The 11,725-nt window shown below is 43.8% G+C and overlaps 1 long non-coding RNA gene across 1 annotated transcript; it reads left to right on the top strand.

The window, feature by feature from the left end:
* Window positions 1-3,154: 3,154 nt before the first annotated feature.
* LOC147439663 (uncharacterized) lies at window positions 3,155-7,607 on the top strand. Its single transcript, XR_015184625.1, has 2 exons — window positions 3,155-4,671; window positions 4,767-7,607. It is a non-coding gene; the product is annotated as an uncharacterized LOC147439663 (long non-coding RNA).
* Window positions 7,608-11,725: the final 4,118 nt, after the last annotated feature.

The following is an 11,725-nucleotide window of genomic DNA, read 5'->3' as shown; positions in this document are numbered from 1 at the left end:
CAAGCCCTTGTCCTCACACTATTCCCCCCTTGGAGAATAGTTTTTAGCCTCAAAAATAAAAGTGAGAAATCATATGTTATTCTGGATTTCATTGAACCTCCTATTGAACCATGTTCCGATCAAATGAACGGCTGGATCTGAAGGATGCCACTGTGGAAAACGTTAGTGTTCTTAGGAAGATACACCCACTTTTGTTTTTGAGGATGAAAACGCTTTTCTAAGGGGGGAGTAATGTTAGGCCAATAGCAAACCCAAAGGGATCGTGGACTCAGGCCAAGGGCTGACTGCTAGGTGTGGAGAGGGGGGTTCTAAAAATGGATGGCCACGGGCCTATATAATAGGAGGTAGGATGGAGAACCCTCTATGGCAGTTCCCAGGGCTTCATAGTCTTGCAATTCCATTGAGCTTACTCCTCACCCCTAGGGGGAGGGGAGAGAGAGGGGAAAGCGACAGTGTGCGCAAAGCTTCTGAAAATATAGAAATGGGAAAGTTGACGGTGAAGGTGAAAGATCATGTAGTTCGTATAGGGCATTCACACACCATGGTTTGCTTTGCTCTGCACCGAGGTACGTTCCACTTCTTAATTCATCTAAATTTGTAGTTTATTATGATGCATATATACTAAATCTACAATTCCATCATGTAAGATGATACGATTTAATGGTTATGTAACTCACATTTGGTGATTTATGTCATATCCCAAAAACTGCGCATGTTGTAATTCTTACTTTTTATTTATCAAAGATAACAATTAAAATAAAGTCCACTTTCAAAAAAATTATATTCATCTTACTTGTTTGTACACAAATACCTCATACGGACACAATTGGAGAATTCATATACACAGTCTCATTAGTTTTTCATAGTTTTTTTTTTTTTTGCAAGATATTACGTGCTATAAATTTTTTAAAATGAGCTGAAATCACAAGATGCCTATGAGTTAGTTAATGGGCATTGGCCTATACATACACTATAGACCTTAAGTTTTTCCCCATAACCTCATCATGTTAATGAAAGAGGTCTTAAAAGACCACATATTTGGCCAAGAAGGCCATAGGGAAGTGGTAGAGAAAACGTGCAATTCTCTCATCATCAAGTGGTCACCCTCACATTAATCTTTATAGGTCACATTTCAAGTCATTTCAAGCCTTACTATATTCATTTGAACATTTTCAATATAAAAATGAGTGTGTGTGTGTGTGTGTGTGTGTGCGCGCGCGCACGCGCGCGCTCACGTGCATCTCTCTCTCTCTCTCTCTCTAATCTCTCTCCATTAAAGTGTTCGGGAAAGAACATTTTTACCTTGAATATGCCTAGAGAAAATGTTAAAAATTAGATTTATTTTTCAAGTTTTTACATTATTTTTCTCTATTTCGGGGTGGAACTTCTCCTTTTCCCCTTGCTCTCAACTGACATTTTTGAAATTGAAAACGGAACCAGTGTTAGAAAAAAACACGAATCGAGTGTATTTTAACCGGTTAAAATCGAAAGATTTTAAGCTTGCTTTTAAGAAAACCGACAAATTTATACAAGTTTTAGCGTAATTGTCGGCAAAAGATTCAAATTTTGACCTATAAACCGAGAGAATTTCAAGTTTCCTCTTATTTTGAATGTTTAAGAAAAATATATTTTTCTAGCCATGAACGACAAGATATTAAGTTGAGACACATTTTTCTCGAACACAGACCATTAACATGTCAAATGTGTTCTAATAATCATTTATTACAACAAAAAATGATGCTTCTTGAGGCCATTGTGAAGTGTTTACCTTGTTTCTCTTTGTCAACGTTTTCAAGATTTGGGTCTTTTTGTTATAACAAAAATCTAGACCTTGAAATCTGCGGAAGATCTTATTTTGATGAGAAGTGATCTTCAATTTATAGAAATTTTGTTAAAATGCACTAAATTTTTATGATTTTTTAACCTTAAATTTTATCACTATAATCTTAATTTGGTACTAATTTTGGGAGAATTAAAATTTGGCTATGTTCTCCACCTCATAACTGACCTAAGGTATGAATGTGACCTATACTTGTTTTTTCTAGCTTCACCAAAAAAATTATGACAAGTTGATGGAAAAACACGACACTTTAGTGTTGGGATAAAGGCGTTGCACCTTTGCCCGGGGCCGGGGGTGTGGTGCTCCACCATCCGCCCAGGTGTGTACATACCCTTATTCTTTCTATATGAAGAATAAGGAGCTCCTCAATCACTAGTTCCAAAGGTTGCTCCACCCACACCATCACCATAATCTTAATTTGATACTAATTTTGGCAGAATTAAAATTTGGCTATGTTCTCCACCTCATAATTAATTAATCAACATATATTGGCACATACTGGCTCTATCCGTCATTTCATTAATTAATTAACTAAGAAGATTCCTTCTCCCTCTCCCTGTGAAAGCAAAAGTCTCTTGCTCGGTGGTTCCCACGCCATGTCCCCCCGACCCTTGCGACTGTGCAGTCGATAGCTGCCCCACTGCATTGTCGCACCATCTCCGCCTGCAATGCCCCCAACCCTTTTGGTAGTGTTTCCAGCAATGCACTTCCCTTGGCATGCTCATGTCTTGCACCCACGTTCGGGCCTGCACACTCGCCACCTCTGCTCCTCATGCGTCACCAGGGAATCCTCTGCACACAATGTGTGAATCCCCGGGTCTTGGGCACCATGAAGAGGCCACCGCGCCACAACAGTTTTTTCTTTAGCCTCGGAACAGCAATCTGGTGGTACCCACTTGCAGGGCTGATGCCATGTCGCCCTTTCGAATTGTTGCTTACTGTGCTAGGAATGCAGCTCGTTGCGCTCCATCGCCTACATCATCACTCCCTTTCTGTTCGCCACTGAACAAGGTCACTCTGGTGCAGTTAACCAGCCCTTGCATTCACCAGGCCTGCCAGCCTTGCCTTTCCATCTGCACGATCGTCAGACAGAGACAGGAAGCTCCACAGTGCACCCCTCTCTGCGCACGCGACGGAGTCACAGACGACGCAAAAAAATTTGCTCCCTCACATCCGGTGTGGACGCAAAAAAATTCTACTGCCTCGCATTCTTCTCTCTCTCTCTCTCTCTCTCTCTCTCTCTCTCTCTCTCTCTCTCTTTTCTGGACACGTGTCCTCCCTCCCTCTTTTCTCCTCAAAAACCTCAAGAGCATATCGCAAGATTCTGGCTAATTAGACCTGCTTTCAAAGATTGGGCAGACATACTTGACCTAAGGTATGAATGTGACCTATACTTGTTTTTTCTAGCTTCACCAAAAAAATTATGACAAGTTGATGGAAAAACACGACACTTTAGTGTTGGGGTAAAGGCGCTGCAGCTTTGCCCGGAGCCGGGGGTGTGGTGCTCCACCATCCGTCCACGTATGTACATACCCTTATTCTTTCTATATGAAGAATAAGGAGCTCCTCAAGAACAAGGAGCTCCTCAGTCACTAGCTCCAAAGGTTGCTCCACCCACACCATCTTATGCTTCTCCCCTTCCCCATATGCACCTCACTGCACCGTGCATGCACACGCACACTCACAAGTGGTATCAGAGCTTCAGCGGCAAACCTCACACACAATCGCTTTTTGACAATCGACTTGGAAGAGACAGAGCTCGCCGGCTATGGTGGAGCTCGGAGCTCAAGCTTGAGCTTGGCAGTGGCAGCAGATCCGACATGGATTGGAGTTTGCCTGAAGGAGATCGGGCGATTTTTGGCTACTCGATGTGTGCAACCCCTCTTGGCTTGGAGGGGATCTTGATGATTCTCTAAGAATCAAGCAGGAAGTAGATCTGCAGGAACAGAGGGTTCTTGGAAAAGCTTGAACTTGGGGGCAATTGAGTAGGCAGTCGACAAGCATCTGCAATAGCACCGAGCTGCAAGAGGAGAAGCAATTGAAGCTTGAAATTAAAAGTTTTGGAGCTTGAAAGCAAGCAGGAGAAGCTCGCAGTACAGGGCCGAGAAAGGAAAGCCTTGGAGGTTTGAAGCTTCAAGCAGAGAGAGCAAGTTGAGGGAGCCAGGGATCGACACTGAGTAGGAGCACGTGCTTGTGAGCAAGGCAAGCAGGTCAAGGTGCAGGCTTTGAAGGGCTCACGGGAAGGAGCACGATTGCAGCTGAATTGAAGCCCTTTGAAGGCTTAAGCAAGAGAGAATTTGAGGCGGTGAGGCCAAGCACTTGGAGAAGCCGACAGGTCGAGAGAGCCTGATTCCCTGTTTTGCTCACAAAGTCTGACTTCTGCAGCTCCGTCAGAGAGAGCCAGTCTCACCAAAGTTAATTTTTTTTAATAGCATTGACTCATTACACATTTCATGTGTGCAAGGGTTTGATCCCGCCAAAGGCCCTCGACCCCCCCCCCCCTCCTCGACCTTTCGACCTCCGGTCTCCCACTCACACACAAGCCCGAGAAAGAGCGAGAGAGAGAAAAATCCTCTCAATAAGGGAATGAGAGAGTGTGAGAGAAAGAGAGCAAGTGAATGAGAGTGAGAGTGAGCTTCGCCGGTGAGTAAGCCCAGACATCACCCGACATCGGCCCAATTTTCTCGATGTTCTCCTTGACATCGAAGACTTCTGTCCGTTGGTGGGAGGCGACCTCGACATCGGCGATTAGAGCTTTTTTCGACACTGACTTCAGGGATTTGCACCGATCCGCATTGGTTTGGCATTGACGGTCCATTGCCTGGTTGAGAGTACTTCTCTTGGACGATTCTCTCATCATTCCTTCTCTATGGCTTTGAACATTTGTGTTTTGAGCATTGACGGCTCGATGCATCGGTTTTGACAGCGATCACACTGCTATTCGGCTAGCATATTTTTGCTTGGCGGTGGAAGACGGCATCGACGATCTATTCCCAACCTTGACACTGCAGGAGACCATAGAGCGAGAGTGGCATCGGCTCTCCTCTAGCCCCATCCGGAGCGGCTCCGGCTCCGGCTCCGATGTAGTCTCCTCGACCATTACGGCTTTGAGGTTTTCTCCAGTTTTTGGCTTCGACAACACATACGGCTCTGACGGACCATTCCAGAGTGGGTTTTTCTCTCGAGCTTGCTTATCTCTTGGATGGTGTTTTTGATTGACGTGTTTACAGATCGATGAGGTAGTGTGTGCTAGTTTTCAGCAATTTTGCTCAGAAGTTGCACAGTCTTTGCAAGTACAGCTTATGCGGCACATGTAATGCTCAGGTACGATTGTGTGGAGAATTCCAGATACTTTTTTGCACGATCTTGTGCAGTTTCATGCTATGTATGCATTATGTGGATACAATTTAAGCTAGCCATAGCTCGCAGGTAGTAGGTAGCAGGTTCGCAGGTTTACATGTGTTTTTTGGATAGATATATGTCCATAGAGCCACTCGGTCAGGAGTGAGCTGTTTTGCTAGGCTTTTGGCAGTGCTATGTATGCCATTTGTGGATTTTGCTACTAAGATACTGAGTGTCTGTTGTTTATGCGATTTGGTGGGATTTTTAAGTTTTTGCTCAGTCTACAGGGGAAACTCTGCCAAATTTTTTCCAGATTATTCGCAGCTTACTCTCTGATGGTGCAGTGGTCGAGTTGACTCCCACTCTGGCAGTTATCTGCAGTTTTTTGGCTTGCGATTTGCGTTGAGTTTTGACTCATTTTGCAAAGGAAATTCTATTAGTATTTTGTCATCTTCTTGCCATAAAATTTTACAGTGTTATGCCATCTTGTACAGTGGTCGATATATTCCCACTTTGACAGTGATCAAGTGTTTACTCTCACTTTGACAGGTTTTGTCAGCTTGGACAAAATTTAGTGTTCTTGTACCCACTCTCTCATGAGTGAGGATTGCCTTTGCTTGTGTGGCTAAGACAGACAGTCACAGGGTTTCACAGGTTTTTGCAAGCAGTTTTGCTTGTGGGATGTGTTTTGAGCTAGTTTGCTCTCTACTTGCATATATGGTTATACGCTTTACCCTCGATTGAGCAATTTGTCCCAATTTATGCTTGCAGATAGCAGATTGTGGAGTTGTTTTGTGTATATGCGAGCATCAATTTTGATGCAATTGGTCATGGTTTTCATGGTTGTGTAGTGGTCGAGTTACCTCTCACTTTTGTTGTCATTTTGATGTTTACTTATGGCAGCAGATATGTGTGACATTGACAGATAGCAGTCTCGTTCTTGCCAATACGTACAATGTTGAAATTGTGGTCACACAGGACGCATTAGGCACCGTTGTTTCAGGTGTATGAGATAGCAGCGGAGATCTATGCATGGTGCACATGAGATTTTGACACATGCTAGAGAAGTGGCTTCATATGCCAGTGACGGTGATGTCACATTTACCTTTAGCGTTCCTCCTGCTTACATGTCTTTGAGCAGGGACACTTCTCACGTTGGTTGCTAGATGAGGATGCAGTTTTCCATGTCACACCACATCGTGACTCGTTTAACACCTTCTCTAGTGGGAGTTTTGGTTGTCTACACTTGGCCGATGGTTCGACATTTGAATAGAGGGTGTAGGAGACGTCTGTTTGTCTTTTCCTAGACGTAGTGCATCATACACACTACGGCATGTGTGCTACGTTCCTCAGCTGAGATAGAGCTTGATCTCAGTGAGACAGTTAGCAGACTTTGGTTGTCAGCTACTGTTTAGAGAGTAGTCTTTCTAGATGCATTGCGGTTCACTAGTGATTGCCAGAGGGACCCGCAGCGGCATGGTATATCATATGCATGTGTTTGAGGTTCGAGACGACGTAGTCTCGGTTTTGTTGCTGGCATGATTTTAGTGAGAGACGAGACGTCTCTTTTGTAGGTGAGCTTCACCATGCTTACGAGACATAGCATTTAGTTGTGCAGGATGTGCCAGTAGTAGACTCTGTAGAGACAAAGATAAAGCGGTAGTGCTCTAGTGAGACACAACAGGTGTTGTCAAAGTTTGTGCAGGCAAAGAGGTAGAACATGTCTACTCCCTAGAGACACAGACAAAGATGCCAAACCTGGAATTCTTTGATATGTTCATGTTAGAGGCTGATGAGTTGGTGCCAAAACACACAGTTTTGCCTATGGGTGGCAGGGATGCAGGTTTCCCAGTGTCGGTGTTGACACATCCATACGTGATGGGTAGTCCTGATGATGCAGTGATTGCAGATAGCACAAAGGAGGCAAGTACAGCCAAGTTTGCACAGATTTTGTCACTGTTTGGGTGTCTCATGTACGACCTACTTGTGTTAAGGCCTAGCCTAGCAGCTGCAGTAGGATCATTTGCAGTAGGGATTGTCAGTCGTATGATGACTGACACTAGCATGACGCTTTGTGGAGTTTGCAGACCATCCAGAGTTGTCTATAGAATTTACATGCAAGATCTAGTGTGGGTACGTATGCTTGCCTACCACCAGAGCCAATACGATTGCATGTAGATCGATAGAGTGAGTTAGTGGGCATAGGTTGAGAGAGTCTCTCACCTAGTTTTTTATACATACTAGTAGTTTAGCTAGTAGTTCTCACTTATCAGCACATCGTCTTTAAGTGGGAGTCTATTGGGGTAAAGTCAATGTGCCTTTGCTCGGGGCCGGACGTCCGGTGTATGGCCGCCCATCCACATGTGTACATACCCTTATTCTTTCTATATAAAGAATAAGGAGCTCCTCACTCACTACTTCCAGAGGTTTCTCCACCCACACCATCTCGTGCTTCTCCCCTTCCCCGCACGCACCTCATTGCATCGTGCACGTGCACTCACATTTAGTGTCTCAGGACACCTAAGTGTTTGATTACAAAACTAGTGTTAAGCTTGGAGGCTACACCAGGGAAATAGCACAAAAGTGTAACAAAGCAATATCAGCCTTGGAACGATTCAGGTGCTCCACTCTTCATTGGGCCCCCTAGCTATTTAAACTTGGAAGGAGTTCCTTGAACCCTTTCTAGAGGGAAGGTGCACGAAAGGTGAGCAACAAAGGGATCTCTAAATTGTCACATCTATTGAATGATAGAAACCTCTACTAGAAGGAAGTGGAGCATTTAGTGATTCAACATAATTTAATTAAGTATGAAAGGCTTTTCATCAGTATAGTCTTTGAAGTTTTGTCATCCATACCTACACATATCCTTGGGTTAGAGCTAGATTGGAAAGGCTTGCATTGGCCAAAAGATAGAGTGTTTGCATTCTTGAGGGGATTGATATAGAGCTATGTGTGTGTGTGTGTGTGTGTGTGTGTGAGTGAGAGAGAGAGAGAGAGAGAGAGAGAGAGAGAGAGAGAGAGAGAGAGAGAGAGAGAGAGACGGAGAGGGAGAGAGGATGTTGTGTTGCAATGGTAACTATGGTGCGGCGCCAACCGTCAATGTGGTAGTGGCTGCAAGGGGTGTGGCCAAATTGACAACCTTGGGTTGTTGAAGGAGGCACCTCTCGTTTTCACTAGTTGAAGGAGGCACCTCTCGTTTTCACTACCAGTGCCTCTGTCTAGCCCAACTATGAAAGAGTGTTAGCTTTCGGAGTTGAGAACATCTCTGCGTTGTTTCCCTTTCAACTAAGCCTAAGTTATCCTAGTGCAAGGGGTTGCCTAAATAACACCATAAATAATGTATTTAGTTCATAGCTGGTCGCACAGTTACCATCTACTGATGGCTTGTACAAAAATATGCTATAATGTTTTTAGTTCATAGCTGGTCGCACAACTACCATCTACTGATGACTTGTACACAATATGCTGACCTTTGTAATCTTTCAACTAAGCTTAAGTTATCCTAGTGCAAAGGGATTTCCTAAATAACACTGTATTTAGTTCATAGCCAATCGCACAGTTACAATCTACTGATGGCTTGTACACGATACGCTCACCTTTGTAATCTTGGAATTTGGTAATGATAATGATAATATTTTAAGAGAGAGAGAGAGAGCCCGGGAGAATGAAAATTGAGCCGTGTTCATGGAGAGAGCATTGTCCCAGCATTGCTGGCATATTTTCACAACATTGGAACTTTGGCTAAATCATAATGAAAAAGATATTGACGGAGTCATGCCGGCATATTTTTGTGGCATTGGAACTTTGGAATTTCAAGATACTTTGGATAGATTGTGGATGGCTTAAGTTAGAACCTAATGCAAGGGGTTGCCTAAATAATACCAAAAATAATGTGTTGTCTTTAGTTCATAGCCAATCGCACATTTACTATCTACTGATGGCTTGTACACAATATGCTCACCTATGTAATCTTGAGAATTTGGTAATGATAATGATAATGTTTTTAGCTGTGTGTGTGTGTGTGTGTGTGAGAGAGAGAGAGAGAGAGAGCATAAAAACTCGGCCATGTTAATGGGGAGAGCGATGTTAATGGGGAGAGAGAGACCATAAAAACTCGGCCATGTTAATGGGGAGAGCGATGTCCTGGCATTGGCAACTTATTTTCACAGTGTTGGAACTTTGGTCGAGTTATAATGAAAAAGACCTTGATGGAGTCTTGCCTGCATATTTTCACAATGTTAGAACTTTGGAATTTCAAGATAATTCTGGCAGACTATCGATGGACTTGCTGGGGGCCGGTCTCCCCTCCAAAAGGACTTTGTATAATAACTATCTCAACAATGAGAACCTTGATTACAATACAAGATTGTGCTCTTGCAGAGCTTTCCTTGAACGAAGAAGATGATGAGCTTCATGATTCCATGGTGTAGCCCTCCTTACCAAGCCCTAAACACCTTTACGAGGAGAAAGAACTAGGAGGATGGAGATAGATGAGGGTGATGATAAAGTGTTTATCAAGAAAAGAAGTAGTAATTTCTTATATATTTATCCATGGAAAAACTCTTAGCATAGCTAGAATAATATTAGAAGAACAAGATGAAGAAGAGGCGCTTACTTGCACATTGAGACTATCTCTTGAGCTCCCATGAGACAAAGAGAGAGAAAATATTTGCTTGGCCACCCTTAGGCACATGAGAGAGTGTGAGAAAATGAGTGAGAGAGAGAGAGAGAGAGAGCCCCAAAAATCCGAAGAGCCCCCATCTCTTCCCCTTTCCACACATGCCAAAAGTTCTCATGGTAGAATGCTATTGCATGGACCAAGTACAAGTGAACACTTTAAATAAAACTAAGTGAATATGCTAACAAATGTCCCTTCCTCACCTTGCTATTCTTGAGAAACTTTCCCCCTCTTCCTTTTGACTTATCTTTGGCAAGTGTCTCACAAGTGCACACACACACACATACACACACACATACATACACACATGCACACACACTCCTAAGCACTCATGTAGTAAAAGCTCTATATGAACAGATATACCTCTTCACTATGTACCATAAACCTAAGTGTCTCACAAGTGTACACACACACATACACACACACTCCTAAGCACTGATGTAGTAAAAGCTCTATATGAACAGATATACCTCTTCACTATGTACCATAAACCTAATACAAACTTAGACACTAAACCATGTCTGGTACTACCTTTTCTTTTTAAACACCCTCTCCCCCCCCCCCCCCCCCCCCCCCCCCCCCCCCATGAGACCTAGGATTTCCTATTTCACTCTCAGGGATCGTTTTCTTCACCTCACTTTACATCTCAAGTTTTTTTCAGGCTATCATAAGCCTTTACCCTTCATAGGGTGCCTGAACTATAGGACACCACCCCAAATGGGGTGACTGGCTCTCACTTTTGTTTTCTGTGACATTGTTTTAGGTGACTTGATGGCGGGGCTATGTGCGTAGTAAGTGCATCAAGTCTGGTCGTCTTACCCTCTCTACATCAAAACTATGTTATCGTACTCTCTCTACACCTGCACGCGGTATGGTGATCCCTCATCTCTCCCACTCTTTCCCCTATGGGGGTTGCCATGGCGGCTGGCATTTCTAGCCAGAGGCCTTTAGAGTCGAGCATAAGGACTAGAAAATCGTGAAGGAATTCTATAATGCTGACCTTCCTCATCACTTCCACCATTGGTGGAATACTATATAAATGAGGTGAGGTTGGCTTTGTGCCTCTCACTTAGCCTTGTCTTTGCATATTGTGTGTGTGTTAAGGCGGTTACGCCGCTAGCGGAAGGTAAATAGCGAGAACTCAACCAACAACAGAATTTGTCAGACGAGGACGAAGCTTGACCCGCAGGCGCATGGAAACAACTAGGTGGGTGTCAAATCACCTACTCGACCTTCTAATGACAATCACTACTAAGGAAATCAAATCTAAGTTCTAGAATACGCAAGTGACTGAAATCCGTACTACGAACGACTGCTATACGAAACAGGATCTAGAATCATTGAATCGATCTCAAACTCAAGGGGAAGTCTATACACTAGGTAAGAACAACACCCTAAAGACTTGAACTGCAAAATCAACCTATAACCACTCCGTGCGGTAAACGCGTATGAAGACAGGCCGAAAAATACAGGTGATCGAAACTTGACCCCGATGGTACTAATGTGTAGCTCTACTCGTTTTGGTTCTATAGATATGCTGCACGCTCTATTCCGACACACGAGTTGGAAGAAAACTCACACTGAAGCTCGTAGGAACTTACCACACATAGAAGCCGATAGCGCGCACTCTTGGTATCAGTGCGTAGCTCTCGTCGTTGCTAACACAATGGCGGTGTCGCTTCTCCAATGGCGGCTCCGTAGCTCGCGTAGCAAGTAGATAAGACTCTCTCTCTCTCTCTCTCTCTCTCTCTCTCTCTCTCTCTCTCTCTCTCTCTCTCTCTCTCTCTCTCTCTCTCTCTCTCTCTCTCAGACACAGTCACGGCGCTCAAAAACTCACTTTGATTAATAAAACTGAATCTTCTTAG

This window comes from Adiantum capillus-veneris, chromosome 16, assembly GCF_014529385.1.
Source record: "Adiantum capillus-veneris isolate H3 chromosome 16, ASM1452938v2, whole genome shotgun sequence".
In the NCBI taxonomy this organism is placed as follows: Eukaryota; Viridiplantae; Streptophyta; class Polypodiopsida; order Polypodiales; family Pteridaceae; genus Adiantum; species Adiantum capillus-veneris.
This window is presented reverse-complemented; position numbering and strand designations above follow the sequence as displayed.